Source organism: Opisthocomus hoazin, chromosome 9 (genome assembly GCF_030867145.1).
Source record: "Opisthocomus hoazin isolate bOpiHoa1 chromosome 9, bOpiHoa1.hap1, whole genome shotgun sequence".
Taxonomy (NCBI): Eukaryota; Metazoa; Chordata; class Aves; order Opisthocomiformes; family Opisthocomidae; genus Opisthocomus; species Opisthocomus hoazin.
This window is the reverse complement of record NC_134422.1, coordinates 21,981,703-22,006,106: the sequence shown is the minus strand read 5'-3', so window position 1 is coordinate 22,006,106 and position 24,404 is coordinate 21,981,703. Positions and strand designations below refer to the sequence as shown.

At 41.2% G+C, this 24,404-nt stretch overlaps 1 protein-coding gene and 2 long non-coding RNA genes across 4 annotated transcripts in view; 1 reads left to right on the top strand and 2 right to left on the bottom strand.

Annotated features, from left to right (window-relative positions):
• Nucleotides 1–649: 649 nt before the first annotated feature.
• On the bottom strand, nt 650–3,441 carry LOC142362458 (uncharacterized). The gene is made up of 2 exons (XR_012765088.1): nt 2,879–3,441; nt 650–2,284 (listed from the first exon to the last, which is right to left on the bottom strand). It is a non-coding gene; the product is annotated as an uncharacterized LOC142362458 (long non-coding RNA).
• LOC104328993 (sodium channel protein type 3 subunit alpha-like) overlaps nt 2,790–24,404 on the top strand; it is an 80,744-nt gene continuing 59,129 nt past the window's right edge. Inside the window, exon 1 of the mRNA XM_075431097.1 lies at nt 2,790–2,894. The gene's annotated coding sequence lies outside the window, so the exon portion shown is untranslated. The remainder of the gene's footprint in view (nt 2,895–24,404) is intronic.
• Nucleotides 4,785–24,123, bottom strand: LOC142362460 (uncharacterized). Of its 2 annotated transcripts, none has more exons than XR_012765090.1 (3): nt 23,932–24,123; nt 9,798–13,160; nt 4,785–6,579 (listed from the first exon to the last, which is right to left on the bottom strand). It is a non-coding gene; the product is annotated as an uncharacterized LOC142362460 (long non-coding RNA). The 2 variants fall into 2 exon arrangements; XR_012765091.1 differs by lacking the exon at nt 4,785–6,579 and adding an exon at nt 9,035–9,398.

Here is a 24,404-nt window from a genome sequence, read left to right as displayed (position 1 = left end):
GAAAAGATGCTGGTAACAAGCCGTAGTGATTTCCATTCCGTTAATGCTTCCATTTGGCTCATTTATATCAAGATATGTACTAGACATTTTTTTTCCAATTTGTTCATATTCAGCACACGTTTGTATTCATGCTTTACTTCTCTCGTGGTATATCTAAAGTAAGCTGCACACTGCCATGTGTATCAGATTAATGAGATTAGAAATAGTAGGATCACTGTTTCTTCAGGTGGCAACACAGCTGCTAAGAAATATACTGATTACAAAGCTATATCCACTTTGAACACTGAGTGGTGCTACGATATTAACTATTGCAATTCACTCGATCTCGCTTGGAAACCAGTTGTACCATCTGATAAACCCTATCACTTTTCACTTATCAATTAGCTATTACAGTTATGATCCTATTACTTGTATTAAAGAGTAATAATGGCTTTATTACTATTATGGGGTGTGGCTAAGACTTTGTCTGTGTGGAGACAGGGACCAAATCAGTAAATTAGCTGTAGTCTGTACTCATTGCCCGTGCGACTTTAGTCTGAGTAACTGCAGCCTAGTAATGAATCCAGATCCCACTGCAGTAGATGTTATTATATGAACAGATGAAAAATGCTACAGCTGTGTGGGGACGCTTTTGAATAACCTATTTCAATCCAATGTAACAAATTACTTCTTTAATATTAATTCAGCAGTCTGTGTCATAAAGAAATCTATTAGTTGTATAATGCATGGTAATTTTTAAAAGCACTGTCATTGTTAGCCAACTACATAATCATTGTTATCTGGAATATCACAGGCCTGTCTTATCCTGAAGACAAACATGACTATTCCAGTAACACTGGATACTGAAACATTACAGATTTCAACAGAGACAAGGCATTCAGAAAGCAAATGTACATCAGCATTAGAATGTCAAAATGATAAGGAGAAGGAAAAAAAAATGGAAACAACTTAAAAAAACATAGTAAACGGGAAAAAATTTTATTTGGGTTACCCTTTGAGAGAGGAGAAAAAAACAAAAGGAAAAATCTCCCTCTGCATGTGATCTCTTCCAGTTTAACATTCAACTTTAAATACATACAGAAATCTAAGAGGTTTGATTTGTAGTCACTGAAGTTAGGTAACACTCTCCTGTGCTAAATTACTGCTTCTTAGAATATGTGTTGTTCGGAGCAACCCGGCTGAAGCTATCAAATACCATTACTATACTGCAGGCAATAAGTGTCTTTTTTTTTTCCCAATTTATTTAAAATGAAGAGAAAACGACCCATTCAAGAAGCTGGTTTCTGGCGGCGCGACAGGACGATGTGGATACTGTCCCATGCAGGCTCCACGTGGCTGGGGGCTGGTACCAAGTCAGACACAACCTGGGGGAAAGACTAAGTGTGCTACAGGATCGTTTTGCTCTTCACTTTATCATATTTTCATGATAAAGTGAAGAGGAAAATGCCCTCCTAGGACCTCTTCCTCCCTGCCGCGGTGTGCTGGTGCTGCATCAGGAAAAGTGCCAGGTCTTGGGCAAGCTACGCAAGCACAGAAGACCGATCACTTAAGAACATCTTCAAATTTATGCTTGTGGGTTTTGTTAATATATTTTTCTTAGCTCTAAAGAAGATGAAGACTTATTTCCAAAGATAAAGAAAACAATTGCTATTACTTAGATTATTATTATGTTGTGACAGGTATATGCTGAATTTTCATATTCTGACATCAAAAGCTATCCTATGTTGCCCTTTGCTGCTCTGAAGCAACATGGAATTCAAGATATTTCCAGTGACTTTTCATGTTATTATGCTATGGCCACGGACAAAAACTACAGACGTGACTACTTTATGCAACCTTCTAGGTCCACTGAGGTTCTAAGAACATCGGAATGGGGAATTGGTGCAGACAACGCACCCAGCCCACAGCAGGAGCCCTTCAGGAACACAAAGCACTGGTGGTGAAAGTGCCGAGGAGACTAGGTGGGCTGGCATTTTGACTTCGGGGCGAAGCATTTTAACTTCACTTAGCGGCGGCTGGGGTTGCGGCTAGCTGTCCGTGGTGGGTTTCGATACACACTGTAAGAAAGAGAGCTGTAGAGCCTGAACGCTTAGTGCTCCTCAGGTGCCTGTTTTCCCCTAAAATCTGCACAGAACTACTGTCTGCTGTCCACACCCAAAAGCACGGAGGACATCGGTATTGTCTCAGGAAGACACAGTAACACATCCCACACGGAGCGGCAGACTGGTTTGTTTTTCATTGCTTGCTTTCCAAGAGGTCTTCAAAAGGCGTTGCAATGCGACAGCTGGAGAAGAAACACACCTGAGTATTTCTAAAAGCTCATTAGGCACAGGGGTAACGCCGCTGCCTTGGACTGCAGTCCAGGGACGCCAAGGAGCCACCTGCACTCGGGGACCCACCGAGTGTCGAAGGGGAACGGCTGCCAAGAGCGACTTCGGCGTCGCGTTTACAGGCAACGACCCAGGCCGCCGCGCCGGAGGGTGCCCGGCCGCAACCCCCCCAGCCCGGCTCCCCGCGCCCTCCGGTTCCTCCCGCAGCGCCCCGCGGCGGCCGGGCCCCCGCAGCCGGTGAGGGGCGGCCGGGCGGCAGCGGGACGGCTGTCCGCAGAAACCGCGCTCTCCGCCCACCCCAAGTTTCCGCGGGGCACCGGCCCTCTCCTCTCCCCCCCGCGGCGGGCTGCGCCACGGCCCGGCCCCGCCCTCCGGCCCCGCCCGGCCCGCGGTCTCCGGGACGCGGCGGGCGCAGCCGCTTCCCTGGCGCGGCCGGGCGAAGCTGCTGGGAGGCGGCGGCGGCTGCAGCAGTGCGGAGCGGAGGGGCCGGGCGCGGCTGTGGCTGTGAGGCGGCGGGGGCCGTCGTGCGGCGCGGAGGCAGCGCGTACCTGCGGCATGGGAGCGGTGAGTATGGGCTCCTCTCCCGCTCGGCTGGGGGTCTCGCCCGCACTTCGCTCTCAGCCGCCGCTGGCGGGTCCCTCTGGCCCCTGCTGGGCTGGCCTCGCCCTGCAGGGCGGCCGGGACACCGGGCGGCGGGAGCTGCAGCAGGCGGTTCATCCCCGTGTCTTTCTGTTGCTCGTCTCTTCCCCATCACCGCGGCATCTGGCTTTTTCTTCTTCTTTTTTTTAAAAAAAAAAAATTCTTTTGTTTTAACTGGCATTGGTGTTTGGGGAGCTGTTTTACTGGCAAGTCCCAGTTCTCCTAGTCTCCAGCTCGTTGAATTCTCCCCTGTACACCCGCCGAGGGAGGAGTCTCCAGCTCGCACCAGGCTATGTCTGAGGTCCCGCTTGGTGTCTCTGAGGCAACAAAGAAACGTATTCTTCTTGATTTGCCGTGAGAGATAGCTTGCAGCCGTGGAGGTGGAGCAGGGTGAGCCCGAGATAGAGAATTTCCCCCTTTGCCATCCTGTCCCCTCGGTTGCTAAGCAGTGGTGGCCACATCTGTAGGAAGATGGAAGGAGCACACAGAGGCACGAGCGCAACAGGACAAGCTGGGAAGAGCAGCCTGGCCCCGTCTCTGCTGGGGCTTTGTGGAGAAAATAAAAACCCGATGCTGTAACCATTCCTATGTGCCTTGTTACCTTAACACTAAACTTTTCGCATTCCGTCTTGTACTCCGGGTAAAGTTGTTTTGTTTATCCGAATCAGTTTGTTGTGACTTTTATCCAAGGAGTAGTGATTTAGAAAAGCGCACTTTGTGCTTTCTGCATGAGTGATACTGCTTCAGCCTCAGAAGAGTCTTAGTAGGAAGACGAATGATGGGAGCAACGCTTATATGGAAGTACAGGGTTGATTTGTGAAAAGTCATGCGGTGGGAAGTTTTTCATCCAGAAAATTAATTTCAGCACGCTTTTCCCCTCCTTACGTTAATTCAGATTTTGCTGTTTAACTTGAGGGCTCCAATCTATATAATGTTTCTTTGTTACCAAAATATCTCATTGTTTTTGAAATATACTAAAAAGACTTGTAACTTGAGGGGATGCAAAAAGCACAATTAAGTAGTGGAAGGGAAAATTTCTTTTTTTTTTTTTCTTTTTTCCCCTCCAGCTGAACTTGTTTTAGAGCAAATATATACATGAGAGTTAGCGACAAAAAACCCAACAACCCCTTTGTGTTTTGCAAGATGAATTACTGTAATGACATGTTTACCATTTGATGTATGGCACCATGGCACTAATAAGGTGTGAACTTTTCTGTGGAATGAAAGGCAGTTCTGGTGCTGCCATTTTCATGTCAACAGTGTGTCTGAGTGGAAATGTTTTCTGGCTTCTAAGTGGGCTGCAAAACCTCGTTTTTATCAGGATGCGCTCAGTTGTGTCTGTTGCAGGCAGATGGGAAGAAGCCCTGGCTGCCTGTTGGCCCTGATCGCGGCCAGAAGCGCATCAGCTCTGCGCCGGGTGCGGACAGAGAAGGGTGTGTCATGGCGGGCAGTCAGAGTTCTGCTGTGTGCATCGCACACCACGGGTCTGGGCGTGCGCAGGGCGCGGCAAGGCTTGCCATGGGTCGGCCATCGGCCGAGTCCGAGGGGCTTAATGCCATCTCCACCCGTGCTCTGTCCCTGCCACCTGTCTGCGTCAGGGATTCCAGAGGACAGTTTCAACTAGGCTCTTGGCTTCTTTCTTTTCTTACATATTTTTAAAAGTACTGTGTTTTTTAAACGGTGTTCTACAGGAGTATTTAGCTGAAGTTTATACCAACACAGATTTGATGAACATACAAGATTTGCATGAATCTTAGGCATTGATAGATACTTCTGTTTTATTCTGAAGAGACACAAAAGCAAGCATTGCCACTTCGTATTTAAAACATTGTTCAGTGTTCGCAGGTGAAGCTCAACATAGAGAAACGGAAATGAGTGAAACAGGTTGTTGATTTTAAAATTACCCACGTTAAAGGAAATGCAAAGTGCACATTAATATTATGAGATGTGAACAAATTCCTGGGCTTTTAAATAGATTTTGTTAGTATAAGATTTTATTGCCAGCAGTACGTGGACCGTTTTTACCTTCAGTATTGTATTTTAAAATTCGTTTCTCTTGTTTGAGGCAAAGAGGACGCTTTGAGGTAATGCTGTAAAGATAAATACTTTGTTTTTCTTCATATAAGCAAATCTAATTTCATGTTAATGCATACTTACTGTTGATAAGCAGTGATAGTGTGTAGAAGATATTCCACCTCATTCCAGTCCAAGGAAACATGCTATCCCTGGATCCAATCCTTTAAGCACATATGTCCTCATTTAATTTTTTATGGGGACACTAAGTTGGATGCCTTCTGCAGCATGTCCTTTGGGACTGCGTATGTGCGTACAGTCCAGAACATGTGGAGAGAAAACTGATGTAATTTAATCTTCAGAAAGATTTATCCCTCCTGTTGAAATGAATTGTAAACGCAGCCCAGGACTAGGACGTACTTAGCAATAATAGTCACAGATGTCACCCTCCTTAGGGAGAGTTGAGTCATTCTCTGCGTTGAGCGGTTGTGTCCAAAGCACATTGGTCTGTTACCAGGGAAGATTTCCCATTAATCGTCTTGTTCCTCCTGTCAAGGTTTTTGTCTCCGTTAACTGGTTGATTTCCATGTAGGAGATAAACCCTTTCTCACATTTCTAAATACAGGTTGCGTTTTCCCATGCGATGTAAGAAGTTCAGTGTATAGTTTTCTTAAAATATTGGAAGACATCACTGTAGAAGTTCAGTAGCAAAGCAGAAGTTTAAAAGAAAAGTTAAGCCATCTTGCATGCAATTATGGCATTCTGGGGAATAAAACAACCCACAACAGAAATTAGAATATATTTTTATATGTGAGCAGGTAAGTTTATTACAGTTATTTCCATAGAAGTTCTGTCAAGTTCACTGTCATGACTGGATTCTTTCTTTGAAAGTCCCACCGTGAAATTTTTTTGCCTGGAGTTCAGCAAGTTGAGTAAAGGAAAACAACAACAACTGCTCCAGCCAACCTCTTGGAGAATATGTATTTTTGTGACATATTTTTGACAGATACTAAATGGCAGTCCCTCCTGTATCTACACGTTTAGTTGATCCTCTTGAGTTATTGTTCAGTTGACAAGATTCTTAATGTGTAGATCTAGTTTATTTTTCTTTTAGTCTGAAGTGGTATTTTTCTTGGACGACACATTTGCAGAATCATTGTCCAATGTTACCCTGAACTTTTGGGTGTGAAAGTCTTGTTTAAAATTCCAAGACCCTAGACAAGAGTGGCCTGAGTAGCCGAGAGACACAACGTGTCCCCTTGCGCCCTTGCAGCATGTCCCGCTTCTGCGGGCGGGCTGGAGCACGTGCTCTGGAGCAGCTGTCCCTTGCGTCCCAGGGCCGGCAGTGCTGGGGTGCTGTAGGGACCGGTGCTGTGCCTCATGTGCTCACCAGGGTGTAGAGGTCTGGTGCCAATGGTGCTGCACCCAAAGCAGCAGCAGCCAGGTGGTCACTGGTTTGGGTCTGTCTTGTGGGTGCTCCTCAGGGGCCGCCAAGTCCGGCTGCCCAAGTTGCTGGAAGAAGCTAGGCAAGCCCTCTGCGTCTGACTCAGCGTTTGGCTTTGTGTCTGGACAACCATGATTTACTGTACACATTATCCTGGTGTCAAAATGAATAGATAATGCCATGAGAAGATACAATGGAGGAAAAATAAATAGCAAACATAATCTTGAAACCCATTTTGATCTCATTTTAAGGTGCACGTAACTTTACAATACTGTTATGGATACTAATTTGCTTTGCTGCAGTGTCGTTGACAAGGAGTTTTTTGTGCCGTAATGCAATTTGAAATCCTGCTGTGTTCATTAATGTGTCTCCAGGTTTCCTGAATGTATAATATAAGCCTTCAAATATTTGCAACATCCCTGAGAAGTGTTTTGCCCAAATATTTTTACTGTGTGTAAATAAGTTCTAGATCAGTGGATAGGCTACAACAGATTGTATAAAGGCTGCATCCTCCCGTTCCTGCTGCATTTTCTGCATTTCTGTCCGTTAGTGATTCTTTCTTGGCCGTTTCACGCCTCGTCCTACTTAACGCTAGGCACCCTGGTGTCTTCACCCTTCCCTTCTGTCTTGCTCTCATGCTGCTGCATCTGCCCAGTGATGACTGCCCTCCTAGGCTGGACCCAGTTGTGCAGCTCTCATGCTGGCAGTTTCACTGCATGTGTCGAGGAAGCATTTGGTATTTGATTGGATGGTGGCCAGGAAGGGGCTTTTTGTTTCTAGTACCCAAATGGGTACTAGAAATTCTTGGGATGTCAAAAACAACAAGAAGGGCTTCTTCAACTACATCAGCAGCAAAAGGAAGGCTAGGGACAACGTGGGGCCGCTGCTGAATGAGGCGGGTGTCCTGGTGACGGAGGATGCGGAGAAGGCAGAGCTAATGAATGCCTTCTTTGCTTCAGTCTTCAGTGCCAAGGCAGGCCCTCAGGAATCCCAGGCCCCGGAGGTAAGAGAGGAAGCCTACAGAGAGGACGACTTTCCCTTGGTCGAGGAGGACTGTGTGAGGGATCGCTTAAGCGATCTGGATGTCCACAAATCCATGGGCCCCGATGGAATGCACCCACGAGTGCTGAGGGAGCTGGCGGATGTCATTGCTGAGCCACTCTCCATCATCTTTGAGAGGTCCTGGAGGACAGGAGAGGTGCCCGAGGACTGGAGAAAGGCCAATGTCACTCCAATCTTCAAAAAGGGCAAGAAGGAGGACCCAGGGAACTACAGGCCGGTCAGCCTCACCTCCATCCCTGGAAAGGTGATGGAGCAGCTTATCCTGGAGGCCATCATGAAGCAAGTGGAAGAAAAGAAGGTTATCAGGAGTAGTCAGCATGGATTCACCAAGGGGAAATCATGCCTGACCAATCTGATAGCTTTCTACGATGACATGACTGGCTGGGTAGACGAAGGGAGAGCTGTGGATGTTATCTACCTTGACTTCAGCAAGGCTTTCGACACAGTCTCCCATGATATCCTCCTGGGGAAGCTGAGGAAGTGTGGGCTGGATGAGTGGTCGGTGAAGTGGATAGAGAACTGGCTGAATGGCAGAACTCAGAGGGTTGTCATCAGCGGCGCTGAGTCTAGTTGGAGGCTGGTGACAAGTGGTGTCCCTCAGGGGTCAGTACTGGGCCCAGTCTTGTTTAACTTCTTCATCAACGACCTGGATGAAGAGTTAGAATGTACCCTCAGCAAGTTTGCTGACGACACCAAACTGGGAGGTGTGGTAGATACACCAGAAGGCTGTGCTGCCATTCAGCGTGACATGGATAGGCTGGAGAGCTGGGCAGAGAGGAACCTGATGAGGTTCAACAAGGGCAAGTGCAGGGTCCTGCACCTGGGGAGGAACAACCTCATGCACCAGTACAGGCTTGGGGTGGACCTGCTGGAGAGCAGCTCTGCGGAGAGGGACCTGGGTGTCCTGGTGGACGACAGGTTAACTATGAGCCAGCAGTGTGCCCTGGCTGCCAAGAAGGCCAATGGGATCCTGGGGTGCATCAAGAAGAGTGTGGCCAGCAGGACAAGGGAGGTTCTCCTTCCCCTCTACACTGCCCTGGTGAGGCCTCATCTGGAGTACTGTGTCCAGTTCTGGGCTCCCCAGTTCAAGAAGGATGAAGAGCTACTGGAGAGAGTCCAGCGGAGGGCTACAAGGATGGTGAGGGGACTGGAGCATCTCCACTACGAGGAGAGGTTGAGGGAACTGGGCTTGTTCAGCCTGAAGAAGAGAAGGCTGCGAGGGGACCTTATAAATGCCTACAAATATCTGAAGGGTGGGTGTCAGGAGGATGGGGCCAAGCTCTTTTCAGTGGTGCCCAGTGACAGGACAAGGGGTAATGGGCACAAACTGAGGCACAGGAAGTTCCGTCTGAACATGAGGAGGAACTTCTTCTCTCTGGGGGTGACGGAGCACTGGAACAGGCTGCCCAGGGAGGTTGTGGAGTCTCCTTCTCTGGAGATATTCAAGACCCGCCTGGACAAGGTCCTGTGCAGCCTGCTGTAGGTGACCCTGCTTCGGCGGGGGGGTTGGACTAGATGACCCACAGAGGTCCCTTCCAACCCCTACTATTCTGTGATTCTGTGATTCTGTGAAATGCTTAATTAGTGTGTGTGTACTTCGTGGCCATCTGGCTTGATCAGCTTGCATGCAAATACTTCGTGGTAGTGAGAAATGTGCCTTCTGAGCAGCTGGCCAGCCAGTCAGGAAACGTTTGCATTGGAGGTCTGCCACCTGGTAGGGACTTGTGCTTCTTCGCCTTAAATCCATCAGTGGCTTCTCTGGTGCCTGCGGCCCGGGGGCTGCATGCGTCCTCAGCAGGGCTTGGCCAGCAACTGTGTGGATTTCTGTGCTTGATCAGCTCTCGTATCTCCAGCCCGATTCTGTCTGGGAAGGCTGCTCTTACAGCGAGGTTTATATTCAAGCAGGAAACCTCGAAGGAATGGAAATAAATTTAATGCTTTGAAGATGCGCGGTACCTTCAGGGTTGTTAATATGCATAGCCAGATTAATGTGTGCAGGCAGAGGCCAAGGAAAGCAGCATACTGTGTAGGTACAATGTGTTTACAATGGCTTTGCAGCATTGTGCTGAAAAAAGCCTTCTGATTTCCTAGAAGTTTTACTGGGTTTATTTACTTTGTGCACAGGGTGTTGTTTGTTTTTTTTTTTTTTTTTCCCTTAACGAGATAGTTGGTGGGGAAAGGGGAGGGAGCGGAAAGTACCAGATAGAGTACTAATAGTGTTGATTGTGTCTGAATACATGCAGGCCAATGGAGGAAGGAGAAAGGAGAGAGTGGGACTCCAAAAACAGTCACAGTGATGTGATACTTACTGAGGGAAATAATATGTGGGGGCACTGCTTGGCTGAATGTGGCTACAGAAGGAGCAGTGAGGATGGAGGAACTTCATACTTGGAGTCATCTCGTGTTAAGGGTGCCATGAAGGTGACTGCCTGCTTTACCAATCCATCAAAACCTGAAAGATCTTTATTTAAAATAGAGACCTCGAGTTCAGCACAGTCAGAGGGATCTCGTCCAGGAACAGAGCCACTTACTGGGTAGGAGACACTGACTTTCATGGTGTAATCTATTTTTTCTTCTCTCCTACCCCATTAAAAATGCAATTCCTTTTCTGTTACAGGACTTCTGTCCTGCGACTTGAGCGCCAGCTTTTGTGTAGAGCAGTGGTGCTGATGGGCTGTGCTGAACTTCTGTTGATCTCGCGGTCTGTCGTAGGGGATGTAAGACAGCAGCTTGCTTGACTGCTGCCTGCAGTCAGTCCTGTTGCTGTGGGGTTCAAAATTCTTGGTCAGCAAAGCCTGTATTTCTTCTGTAGTCTGTGCATGAGATTTCAAAGGATGTAATTACATGACATAGTGGATCATTGTGTTAGATAATTTTGAGCTTTATATTTTATACCACATTTATTGAGAAAAATATGTTAATTAACTTACATTTGGATTCAATAATTTATTCTAATTCTCGGAAGCTTATTTTTCTGTTTGCAGGCTAACTGATGTGTTTTTAAGAAGGATTTACTGCTTTTTTCCCATGTTAAAAAGAGTATACAGCTCTTTTTACAAAAAGAGATCCTAGCTTACTCTGAAGTTATTCACTTCATTGATAACATGACCCTCAGTTTTAGGTGGGAAAAGATATTTCAGAATTAGAGTGATGCCTTGAAGGACTTTTAAAGAAGATATAACTACGTAAAAGCAGTGAGAATTGTTTGGGCTTTTTTTACTTTTATAATCCTAAAGACATAAATCTATTGTATGTCATTCAAGTGATGTATCGATTTTCAGTTCTTTTTTGTAAGACAAAGACTGTCATAGAGAAGACGTGATTGAAACCTTTCAGGGCATAGATACTGGTGGTTAATAATGATGTTTCAGAGATGATATTTAATGATATTTTGTAGCAGTTTCTGTGGCTTAGAAAAGATTATTTTGTTAATTAGATTTAACAAATTGAATGAAAGAAGAGTCCATTTGTCTGGAGCACCAAATAGCCATGTTCACTTCTTTTGTCTGTCTTTCCTTCACTCTCCTTCTGTCTCCCGATCCCTAGAGGCATATCTTATTTTCATCTTGCTGTGTCTTTGTCCCATCACTGAATTCAAGCAGAGTGCTTTCCTTCCGTGTAGTGGGGATGTTCTACGTCATGGATCATGAAAAGGAATAAAATAATAACTTCCAGAGGCTTTGCTGCGCAAAGTAAACAGCGATTGGATTTGTGATGACCTATACTTATTAGCACAAGTATCTGCATTTATTTTATTTCTGAATAATGACAGTCATTTCCTATTTAGGGATAAGATACATACTGTCCTCACGAAACATGTGCACCAATATATCTGAGCTGATAATTCAGAGAAGTCCAGAAGCTTGAAATGGACTTTGGTGAGGCCCTATGAAACTGAGAGTCTCTTGTTTTCTGCTGTAGAAAGCTAATTCAGTTCTTGATGAAGTCTTCAGATACTCACTTTCCAAGAAGTTTTGTCTGTCATGAAAACATAGTACAGAAATTATTGTAGCCTTGTGCTTTTCCTCCTTTTTGTTTTGTGACTTCCAAAAATTTTTCAGAGCCTTTCAGAAATACTGCTTTTTCTAGATTGTTGTCAATTAGGCACTTTCTGCTGCATAATGCTTTACTTAATTTTGTGGATTTCTTCAAGTTGGACACAGGGCCAAAAGGACCAGTGGCCCACAAGATTCAAACTAATAATTTAAAGGCATGCAGAGGGGGAGAGAGTGTTTCTATTAGTCTAAAAAAAAAAAAAGAATTGACAACTTTAAGATGACAAATCATAGGAATTACTTTAAAATTAAATAGTACTGCATGGATATGCTGAACAACTGTTGCAGAATTTTGCTGAGGGGCATAGATATAGAAGCAGGGTGTTCTGCACTGAAACCAAAGTCACTCTATTCTAGAAATGAATCTCAAGTCCTTATATTGTAAAGCATTTTTTAGGGTTTGTGTTTTGGGGTGTGGTTTTTATGTGGGTTTGTTTGTTTGTTTTGTTTTTTGTTTTTTTTCAGCCTTCATATCATATGATTAACTTTCACAGTAAGAAGAAAGTAAATAAGTAAATTTCTAGTTCTTAGGGGAGTGGTGACTTGTTTTGGTTTTTAGAGAAATGGTTGACAGTGTGGCAGCTGAATCACAGAGGCAGATAAAAAAGAAGGCAAGTAGCATCCAGCATTTATAAGCCTCAGAACAGCAAATCCCCTTCTTTTACATGAATGCCGCCATTTCTAGGCCCAAACACGGGTGTATTCTATGTTTGAGAGCAGTACTGCTATCTTGTTCTTTTTCTCAAGCTTTTACACTGTTAAAACAGTCATTAAAAACTCTAGAAGCGGGACAAGGATGTCCGACAAGACAGTAGTTGCTACTCCATTTGTATTTGTTGTTTACAAGGATACTAGTCCAGCTCAAATTAAAATAATAAATAAGGATGATCTTTAAGTTTTTCTGTTTAGAATCTGCCCCTTGTCAGTCAGATTGAGGACAATGGTCCTCCAAATTTGGATGAATGTGTCAAATAACAGTAGCTTGGTACTTTGTAAGTAATTTAAGAAATGTAAATGTGTTTACCAGCAAATGAGCTAGCCACAAAACCTTTTCATGGTTTTGCCTTACGGGGATGTGTGCTCATAGGTATCTTTTAGAAGGCGATGGGTGTTTAATTTGGGGGATTGAAGAAGTCTCTGGTAACTGATTTTCTAAAAGTGCTATTGTTTTAGTGCCATTCTTCTAGTTTCTTGTGCAGTGTGAATTTTCTGGTTGTTTTCCAAAAATTGTAGCATTGTGTTTATACTGATTCTTTACTCGCTTTTAATTTTAGAAAGATGCGTGTCAATTTGAAGCTACTCAGAAGTTTCTTTTTTTCTTAAGCTCACAGAGCTCTTTTTTGCCTAAGCTGTAAAATACCCAGAGAAAGAGAAAAACGTACACTTCCAGCTCGTCTGGAGCTCTAATAGATGCAAGGAAGTGAGGGGGAAGGAATGCAGGCACAGACTAATAGGCTATTCCCCTCTCCTGATGAATACTTGATTAAATTATTTATCCTTGCTTTATGACTGGGAAGGAAGGAACATGGAAGGTTTTGAAGCTGAGTGTCATTCCGTGGTGCTGATTAAGTACAGTGGCTCTGCTGCTCTGGTCTGAAAAGGCTGCTTTCTTTGTGCCTGAAAAAGAAAATGGCGGTGAATTAAGTAAAAAAAGGAAATTACTTTTTTGAACCAAATGCTTCATTTTTTAATAGTGCTTTTAAAATAAATGTTTTCTGTGAATGTCTTGCAATTCTGTTTTAATTGTATTGTGGTTGTGCAACATAATCGCTGCTTTCTGCAGCAAGGTAGCACAGCGGGGCAAAGACTCGCTTGTTTCTAGGGAACTATGTACTACTGCATGAGTATTAAGAAATTTGTGTGCCTACATCAAGGGACAATACATTAGTCCGTGTACCAAATTACACTGGGGCAACAGAGAAATGTGGGGTTGAGTTTTGGCACTTCTCGTTCTGAATTCAACACCATTTATTTTCTTCTGCATACAAAAGTTATACATGTGTCTATGAGTTAAGCAATGGCGGCCAGCACAGGAAGCTTTAGCCAAGAATGCAATACTTGGATGTCGAGATGCGTGATGGCAAATGCTATGTTGCTGAACCTTCTGGAGGGTGTATTTGAAATCTTCACAATGAGTCTGTAAAAGCTGTTTTTAATACAAGTATTTAATTTTAAGAATATTTTTACATGAAAAAAGCATATTATGATGATATTCCTTTAAATTCTGTGTTTCAATCCACCCAAGAGCTTTTGTACATATGCAGTTTGCCTCTCAGCTTTGATATAGGGATTGGGTTGGAGACATGGGCTCTCAAGCCCTTCTCATTCCTTCAAATGTTGCAAAAAAAGCCCTGCACATCTACTCCAGATTTTGTAGTGAGACCCTTTTCATTCAATTGCATATTTGCCTTAGGGTGATTCCAGACCCTCACATAAAATGACAAAATTGTGTGAAGAATGAATCTGATCTGTTACTATGGAATGAGCTACCTGTCACCTTATCAGTAATGCTTTACCTGATATATCTTTTTATGTTCCTCTAAATTATGGATTTTCTTGAAGACATGTTGTGATATAGCCTTCTTTTTCAGTTGCAAATCTGATTTGGAAGAATTGGGGGAATGTCGGTCCACTGCATGCTTATGACTGCTTCTGATTACTGTTTCTGTACATATACTTTGAATCATCTGCCTGTAGGTTGTCCCTATTCATCTGGTGCTTTGTGCTGCAAAGTAAATAATTAACAGGTGTTATTTCCAGAGGTATTCCTCATGGCTCCAGATCTGATAATGAACACCAATAACTATCAGGGAAATCAATTTGGATGTTTCCTTTGCTGATCATGCTGTATTAATAAAAATGGGACTCTCTGAAGTGCTTTCATGTGTGTGAGGTGGGGCATGTAATGATCAAAAGGGGATTTACCTCTCTGTGCTGGGGAGAGGGACATCTTTCAGGTAGGCCCAGGCAGGGACATCTTTCACTGGGTCAGGTTGCTCAAAGCCCCCTCCAGCCTGACTTGTGGAACCGTGCCAAGTGCCCCGGTGGGCTTGTTCAGAAGGATTGTGAAGCGCTGGGGTCAAGGCAGGGGAAAGTGGTGAGTCCAAGCCAGCAGATGGTTCTGTGACTTCTGGATAGGTATTATTTGCAGCCATATTTCTATGTTTTGTTTTGTTATTTTTCTTCTACCAAGTGACACACCCTAATAATACAGTGTGAACTTGTGAGGTATTTTTTTTAATGTAGTCATGCAGCTGATACAAAGATTGCAAACACTTTGGATATTTCAAAATTTATCAAGAGTTAGGTCAATAAAATTATCAACTTTGTCTCCTTAGTCTCAGTCATTGAATTTTTGAGCATGTTTGGGAAAATGTGGATCTCTCCTGCTAGTATGAAGTGAAGAAAAAAAAGTTTCTTTTGAAATCTTACTATGTATCAATGACCAGAAGAGTGGATTACACCAGAACACTACGTTTATCTTTGTGTACAGCTTATCATGAAATAGCTCACAGAAGTTAATCGTTTTCTTGCTGATCTTCAAGAATCCTTTACACGTAATTGCTGAAAGTTGCTTCTCATTGTACATAGCAGTGACATCCTTTAAGTTGGACTCTGAATCAGCTAAATTGGTTGCAGAATGTATTTCCCTGGTTTGATTCTAATATTATCAATAGTAATGCTTCATTAGTAACAATCAATATTTCAATATTTTTTAACAATGCAATGTAACATAGTGTTTTACTGCTGCCTCTTACTCATGTATCAGCTGGCAGTCATTATCAGCCAGTGCAACCTTGATTTTGAAACTCTAAATTTAAATGTGGAGGGCAAATATTTTCAGTGGGAGGAAAATAATTATGAAATTAAATTAATGTTTCAGATTTGCATTTCCTTTTTCATTCAGCAAATTTTGTCTTCTTTTAGAGGATATCTGGTTTTGTTCATCATTTCACCTGCAGGTGAAAAGGTAGCATTAACTATGGTTTTATGGTTTAGAATAACTAGGGTTTTTGGTTTAGAATAACTTAATACAGTTAATTTTTTGTTTTCCATAATTTTTGTTTACCCAGTCTAGAACAGGAGTAGTTTTCAAAAGCAAGTCAATAAGTAACTGTAAACATGAGGTGTGTTTCCAGCTGTCCTTCAGAGTCCTCAATGGTGTGGTTTTGTTTGCTTTTGTGCAGGTTGAGAAGGTTTCTGTTTGTATGCTTGCCAACTAGATGTAGTCAGATAAATTTTAATGCAGACCTGTCACACAATACAGAGCCAAGTAAAATAGAAACCAAGAAGAAAAAGGGGTGAGGGAGCACAAATACTTCAGAAAATGTGAAGACTCTTGGATTCAAGCCTCAGAGAAAGCTACTGCCAAAGCTGCCTTGAAGTTCCATTGTTCTGGTTTACGATTGCATGAAAGTCTGAAAATGACTGATAAAGACTAAGTGAATCGACGTTGTTCACAGACAAGACTCAGTGGTCATAGGGAAAAATTTTCTTTTTAAAAGAAATACATCCCTGAACAAAACTGAGCAAAACAGGTGGAGTGTAACAAATGCAAGGCTTATGGGTTTGTGAGAGAGACCTGTGGTTATCATCCTGTTCTCATCATGACATTTTCTAACACTTCAAATTCAAGCAGCCTGTTTTCCAAGGTGTTTTCCACAGTCTTTTTTCCCCTGTGTCTTTTACTTGTGATGGAAGGCAATTCTGTAGCGAAATTGGTCTGACTGTTAGAAAATATAGGAAAACCAAAGGAAATGTTTCCTATCTCTTCACTTCAGCCACTGGTATAGTAGTGGAAATAGGTTGGTTAACATTTGGTTTAAAAACAGTGATGATGGCGGTACGTGTTCTTTTTTGTGATAAATTTGGCATGAGGAAAAAGGCCATCAATGCTTCCTCCCATTCCATTTTGTCCACTCTAACTGCTGTGCTGTTTGTAATCTATTACCATGCTCTGCATGTTTCAGTGTTGCTGTTTAGCTAATATGCGTGTATTTCCTGTATAGATTTTCTACTTCAGCCAGAGAAGTTTCTCTGAATCTCTTAACGCATTTTGATACGTCTGTACTCTCCTGGCACCTTTGCTTGCTGGGCATTCTTGTGGATATTCCACGGCTACAGTGTCGGAGAAGGCATAATCTTACATTATTGTTTTTATTTATAAGAAGTAGTGGGTTTTGGGAACTCACAGATATGCACACAAATGTAAGTGAATCTTTAATATTACTGTGCTGTATTAATTGAATTGGTCAGGACGGAATACGCAGATGACAGGATTTGTTCCCTTTTATTTACTATATTTTTGTTTGTAGATCATATTGTTTTTGACAGTAAAGCTGGAGTTGACTGTAACTGATTTTATTTTGAGAAGTATATCATCAATAATAGTAATCTAAGTCTAAGTTTAATCAACAGTTCTAGCTTGATATAAAATTTTACTAAAGTCAAAGGTTGTGTTCAAGCCTGTTCACAGGTTTTGATTCAAAATACTGATTTGAATTAAAACTAAAAAAATAACGTTACAATATATACAAATAGTTATTCCATGTATTCCATTTTGTCTTATATTTTAGGCTTTTAAAAAAGTTACTTGGGTTATAGACCTACTAATTCAGAGTTGGTAATTAGTTTCCAGACTTGGTCTGCTGCAAATTCATGCCTCTTGTATGTCAATTCATGTTCCTATAAATCTGTGAATATCTGTTTCCTTGTTCAACTATGTAAGTGGTTTCAGTTTCTATTTCAAAAATTATGTAGTTGGGTAATCGACTTATTACTAAATTATAACTGAGGCCAGGTTGCAGTTTCTGGGAAAAAAAGCTAGCTATCACTTTTCTGTTGGAATGAACTATCTAAATAGATCACAAAACGTCAGATAATGTTCTTTTGAGATGTTACCAAAATCCCAGAAACTTCAAAGCCTAGGTCATGTTAAGGCTTAAATGTGAATTTGAATGTTTTAACGGCAGCCAAAACACTTCTGTGTTTGTCTAATATTATTACTGTTTGGCAGTTTTCATATGAACTGCTTTACAAGCTTAGGAAATTAATAATACTTGTATTTCCTTATTTTGTAAGTACATCTACTCATGCGTGTTTATTCAGGAGGGCAGTTCATATAAACAGACTTTATACTACCTTAGTGGGTGAAGGGGAAAAAAAAAAAGGGTAACTGAGATTGCCAAATAAGAGAGATTTTCTTTCATTCCAGTCCTTTCTAAGACCCCCCCTTGTCAACATTCTGCAGGTTTTGGTGTCAATTGCTCTTCTGTTCCTGTAACTCAGTTACCTCCAGGCAAGACATCGGGAAAACCAGCATCTTTGATAGAGAGATGTCCAGCTCCTGTGTTCTGGCTTTGCTTAGAGGACGCAGCTATTCTTAGGGCACTCCTCTGGGAAGAAATGAATATGAAACTCTTGATTTATGGTAGTATTTTCTTGCTGCTTGTTTATTAAAAAATGTCATGAAAACCTGCATTTGTTCTGCATCTTGCTGGTTGTTTTTTTTTTTAGTGCAGGTTCAGATATTTAGGAAGTAAAGCTTTCTGTCTGTGGATGGGATGCAGTATAAATAGTGGCATTAGTGTCACTCCAGAATGTCTCATTACTGTGGACAGAACTTTTAGCTGGAAGTAGGTTAGCAAGGCTTTGTCATGAGCATTAAGTTTCCCTTACGTGTCTGCTTTGGTCTTTATCTCCTGTGACATCCCATCATGGTGTCAAGTATTCCAACATGCTTTCTCTTTCCTTCTCGTGCTCTCATGTTCATTGGGAAGTAGATGAGGAACTATGCCAATGTGGTTGACAGCCTCACAATCTCTTGTAGCAACACAGCGCTGCATTTTAGGCTGTTGAACTGAAAGTAATAATTGGTATTGAACTCTCATCTCAATTTTACAGGCTTATTCTGCTTCTGTGGCTTTCTAATGGATGTCATGAGTAAACAGTTTTTTTCTGATACATATAAAAATTCAATAACATACTGGAGGTGCTAAATCCTTTTTGAACCTGACGGGTGAGCCTTTTCAAGAACATCCTGCCATACGTCTCTGCGATGATGTATGCTGATGCAGTTTTCCATTTTCAGGGTGTTTACACAAAGGCATAGAATGGATTTCGGAATTTTGCCTCCATATCTCTATGACCCGAGCCAGGTTTTACCGATCACCCCCAGCCTTTATCCATTTGCAGAACGGCAGCTGAGCCTCCCTAGGAAATTAGACAGGCACAAAAAGTAGACTCAGATTACTCTAATGAGCCCATTAAGGGAAGGATAGGGAGCCTGTCTGGCCAGAACGGGGAACTGAGAGAGGTCTGGCTGTACTTCTTGCTTTGCCTCTCTTGCATTCTGTAGCCAGTTTTCACCTGCTGTATATTTACTGGGGTGGTGGAGGGAGGTCCTGGCTTCCCCCCCCCGCCCTTCACTCCTGTATTCTTATTTGCAAAAAGAAAAAAATATCTTACTCTTTTCCAACATTTGAGGGAGAAAACGTGACACAATTGGTGTTTGCAGGCTATAAAGCTCATGACAAAGCACTAAAAAAGCACATTTGCTTTCTAAAATCTTTCAAATGATATGTCCGTTTAATTATGCTCTCTGACCATTTTACAGAACTCCTCATTTACTACATAGAAAATCAAAGTGCAACAAAATTATTTTTTAAAATAGCTGTTAGAAACACCTGATAAAAATCCCATCATGTTTAGTATGTCATAACAATGTTATCTATAGCAGCAAGTAAACTTAAATGTTGCTCCAGAATTTTAGAAATTTTCAGTTCATGGAAAAATGTATTTTGGATTATAGGTAGACATGTGCTTTGCTGCTGTGGCCTAACGGAAACAATAATGTTTTGAGCTTTCTGATAGATAAAAACCAGGGTCCATGTACATTTTAAGAATTTGAGAGCATTATTTTTTGCTCTTTCAAATCTAGTGAAACATAGGTTTGAGTTCTGTATTATGTAATTAATTTGTATGTTTTTAGTTTTTGTTACATTTTCTCTGCTTTTATTAAATTATTGTTATTATTCAACAGGATTTTCCTAATGTAAAAAAGTCTTCTGTTTTTTAAACTGTGATTTGGGGTAGCTTAAAGGACTCATTCTCTTTCAGTTCCTAATTCACATTTGTTGTTCAGGAGGGAAGCTTCCAGCTGCGGTTTTCTGGGAGCTGTGCTGGTTTGATATCATTTATTACTGTTGCTTTGCAGTGTTGACTTGTGTTAGTGATGGCCCAATAGTTGGGCAGGAAAACAGAAAGGAGAATTTGATAACAGGCAGTAAAAACTTGCAGCAAATATTCGAGAGCTCCACCTGGTAGAACACAAGCCAGAAAGCTGGAGGGGCAGATGGTACTGAGGGCTAATAGCTGGTGAAGGGAGCCTGGGCTTGCATGAGGAGCAGGTTGGTACTAGGGCACCTTTGGGAGGTGCTGGAGAGCACCAGTGGAGGGACATGGGGAGGAGACCTGGAACAGGCCCCGTAGACCTACTGAATTCTTAGTGTAGGGGATGTAAGGTAGGTAACCTTTGCCTCATTTTGAGCTGGAGTTTGGACTGTCTGACTTCCAAAGGTGCCTCTGAACACTTTTTTTTTCCTCTGATTTTTGTAATCTTATTTTACATAACTGATTACAAATACAATAGCAAAAATGTTACAGAAATTGACTTTCTTTTTCTCTAGCTGCAGTTGAAATAAACTAAATCTGCTGCTTCAGACATGGCACACGTGTTCCCTGTGTGCAAAAACCAAATCCAATGTTTTCTTCTAACTTTCATGAAATTGATCATAATTCACAATAATACTTTCTGCATTAATGAAAGTTTCATTGACATAAAGACAGTGTTGGTACAGTCAGTCAGAGGGATCCCAATACATTAACTTGAATCTGATAGAAGTAAGGCATTCGAGATAATTTCATTTTAAATCAATTTTACAGTAAAGTTATTGGCATGATAACAAAACTAGACCATGTGACAGTCTAAAGTCTAAAAAATTTATAGCGAGTGCTACACCTGCACAATTTGGAAGAAATCACTTGGAGATGTTTCTGTAGAGTCTGAGTATCATGTACAAACTTTGAGTAATTGACCTGGAGCGTTCTGATGTACATCACTCAACAGATGACTTTTTCATTCAATGCTTATAAGAGCTAAACTAATGAAAAATCCCATGTATGTGGATGTGTGCTGTTTCTTTGCTGTGCGCAGTGCTTATGTACTTTGTAATACTGTGTGAATGTAATTTATTTATTACTGTATTAATAAATCTTTAATACTAAATTATGGTGCCTGAACAAATTGTGGAGCAGTTCTGATTTGCTGCTGAGGCAGTCTCTCTGGCTAGTAAATGAATTTTGAGATGATATATTTTAATGGATCAGCAGTGGATTCACTGTGAAAATTCCAGCACCTAGCTATAAAAAGGCAAAAGAAACTCTTAATTTCTTTCCTTTTTCCAGTCCTAAATCTTGTAACTTGCAGTAAAAACAACTTTAAAGGGAGGATTATCTATTTATTTTTATGACAGGGAACAGAATCTGAAATTTTTATTGGGTTCTCTAATGTTTTTATCAAAAGCTTTGTACACGTTATTTCTGTAGTAAATGTTTTGTGTCTTTTATAGCTATGACTGATCCAGGAATTATTCTCCTTCCTAAAAACTGATTAATTTCACAAAATCCAGTAAGTTGCCTTCAAAAAAAACAGAGATTCATCTTGGTGTATCCTAGTAACTACTGACAGCAGTTCTGTCAGACATGGGAGCTCCCCCAGGCACCAGTGCAGAAGTTCCGCCATATGCCTTCAAGAATTCTTTCTCAAATAGCACCCTTAATGGAATAAGTAATTTATCTGAGGCATTTTTCTTTTATTCCAGCTCCTCCTGTGTAATGTCTTGTTATCTAATAATTGGTAAGAACGGCCAATCAGTAAATTCAGACTGTCATCCAGGGTCACGGGCAGAGCTCTGTAGATATTAGTATGATGATAATACATTGTTAACAATGTGAGGAACGTGTGTCTTTTATAAACAAAACCAAGAAAAGCCATATTGTTGTTTCAGTCAGCTCTGTGGACCCTAATAAATTTTTGATGATTAATGGAAAAATATATTTGATCATGAAAGGACACCACCATCAGCAGTACCCCGTATGAGAAGGAGAAAAAAAATGTTAATCAACAAAATAGGTTATTGAAAACTCATACTATGTGTGATGTAATGGTCTTGCCAGGCTTTAGTTAGACTAGTGTATCATATGGATTAATTTGAAATGCCATTTTGTTCAAGGAGCGAATGCAGATAGTTGAGGAAGGCTCACCTCCTTTCATTTGCTGCAACATGGTGTGCAGTATGACCTAACTCCTCCTCCTATATTTACTTAATGTTGAGTTCTTCTCTCTCAGGGGAGACTCGCTTAGAAGTTCAAGTCATTTAAAATTTCAGGTAGATCATATATTTGTTTAGGAAGTTAATGAATTCCTTGCTTACTTGCATTATATAGATAGGAAGTTCCAGCTGCTCAAGGCAAGAAATACTGTGTTTGTGTCTCTGAAGGAAAGCAGAACATGGATACTTTAAATCAGTGACCTGTTTCAGGAGAAATATCTTTAAGTGAGAAGTCATAAACCTCTTGTGTAATAATAATTATTTGGATGCAGTGGTCGTTAGATTTATTATTTTGGATACTGCTGCTTTTTGCTATGAGACCAGAAAACTCTTACCTGTGGAAATGTATAGAAATTTAAATATGCAAGAAGAAATGCATGTTCCTTTTGTCTAAGCTGTTTGAAGTAATCCAATTGCCAGTGTTTGTAAATACACTTCCCCAGAATTAAAGCGGTCAGTGAAGCGGAGGTATTTCAGAACTTCTCTGGTTTGTTTGACTGGCTGTCTTTGGTTGCAGTATAACACTGGCCTTCTCTGTGTGACTTTGTTAAAGGTGGCAATTTACTGTAAGGTTGACTAGAGATTTCTGATGCTCAGCTTTTTTCAGACAGTTTTTGGGAAGAGTCTCTGAGCTGTTCATTAATGTTTTCAATCTTAAACAGCGTGTTTTCAGTCCATAGCCTTTATTCACAACCCTCAGTTTTGGGAGATTTAACTGAAACTTTCTCCTAGAATGTAGCGGTGGCCATAGGACTGGTAGAGTGGCTGTGTGTTTTTTTTTTTTTTTTTTTTTCCCCTTTGGTTTTAATTTTACCAAACAATAGTGAAAAAGATCTCTGACAACACTACACACAAGCTTAAAACTATCTTGGATTTTGAACTCTACGTGAGTATGTGTAACATAGAGAGGCGTCACAGCTGTGGTTTTTGCAATCAACTTCTCGCAACAGAATGTAGATGTTAGGCCAAATGTTACGTATCTTGTCTCCATGTCTGTTTTGTTTTTCAGGAATTTTGCATTTTATGCATGGAAAAGTGCCTCTGTTTTTCATTTAACATGTCCTTCTTCAAGCATGCCACTTAATATGCTAAAATACATTATCCTTGTTTTGTATGCAACTGTAATACAAAGCAAATTCACTTCTTGTGAAAGTTATCATTCTTACATTTATTCAGAAATGTTGCTTATTGTCTCCAAGTTTATAACTTCCAAATGTAGTTTCTTTGTAAATGTTCGCTCCTGATAACAAAGACTGTTTGGGAGACCTTAACCACTTTAAACATAATTGAGGTGTTTTTTTAATCTCCTTCATATGCTAATGGAAGTTGAGAGTGGCTTTGGATAAAACTAGTTTAACGTTAGTCGTGTAACATAATGCTGTGTACAGTTACGCGTGTTCTTCTGGTGTGTGAGAAAGCAGCGTAGCTGAGCACCTTCCAATAAACGGTCCATTATTCAAGGAGGATCTGCATAATCAGTTTTAGATATTATGTTAAAAGCTTTGGTTCTCATCTATATGATAAATCAAATAAGAATTCTTAAGACCCAGAATTCGTTTCAAGTTCTTAAATTTGTTGTCACGTAGCATCTGACAGATATTAAATGGACTTATAAACTTGAAAGAAACATTTTTCCAATTTCTAATAGTTCAATTTCTGGATTTCTTTGTGCATGTATGTGAATATTAAGCTTTTATTCTGTGGATCAGAGTCCTGCTAAGGACCACACAGCTCTGTCAGGATCCCATTTGAAAAAAAACAAACGAACTTACTTTATTTGCTTCTTTCCACTTCATAAAAAATGAAAGATTATTCCTGGAAAAATACTCTTTTCAAGGAAGGTTTTTTTTTTTCCTCATTTTAAAAATTGCATCATCCAAGAAAATGTGAAGTGAACATACGTGCTAGTGATAATGCCAAGACTTCAATCTCTGAGAATTTCTTAAATGTCTGGATTTTACGTAGGCAGAACATTTTAAAGCAAGACTTCTGCTTACTGTGGCAATTCTTTTCTTCACAGTTTCAAGGAGCTTCACGTGCTGTTCTTTTTCAGCTGGCATTCATTCAGTGAAGGTGAAATCTGAGCCCAAGAGCTTCTGAAAATTTAATCTAGAAGTACTCTTTCTTCTTTTATGAAAGTGTTATTTATTGACTTCTTGGAATCACTGCAACAAATCTGTAATGTAAGAGAAATCACACTCTGAAAAGTAACTTGCAATATTGTCATCACCATTCTTGTTTTTCTTGTACCTTTGAGGTATTATTCTCTAAGTAAGCCAGAGTAAGTAGTAACTTTTTTTTTAATTGGACTTGAGTCTTTTTTTAAAAACATTTTTATTTCTTCCTTTAAATTTGAGTGCTTAAGGAAACAGACATCCTCCCAGAGAACTGTTTTCAATTTCCTTTTAAACAGTGTCCTAAATCTGCCTTTTCCAAAACTTTGTTTTCTCTGTTGTACAAGAATAAAAGT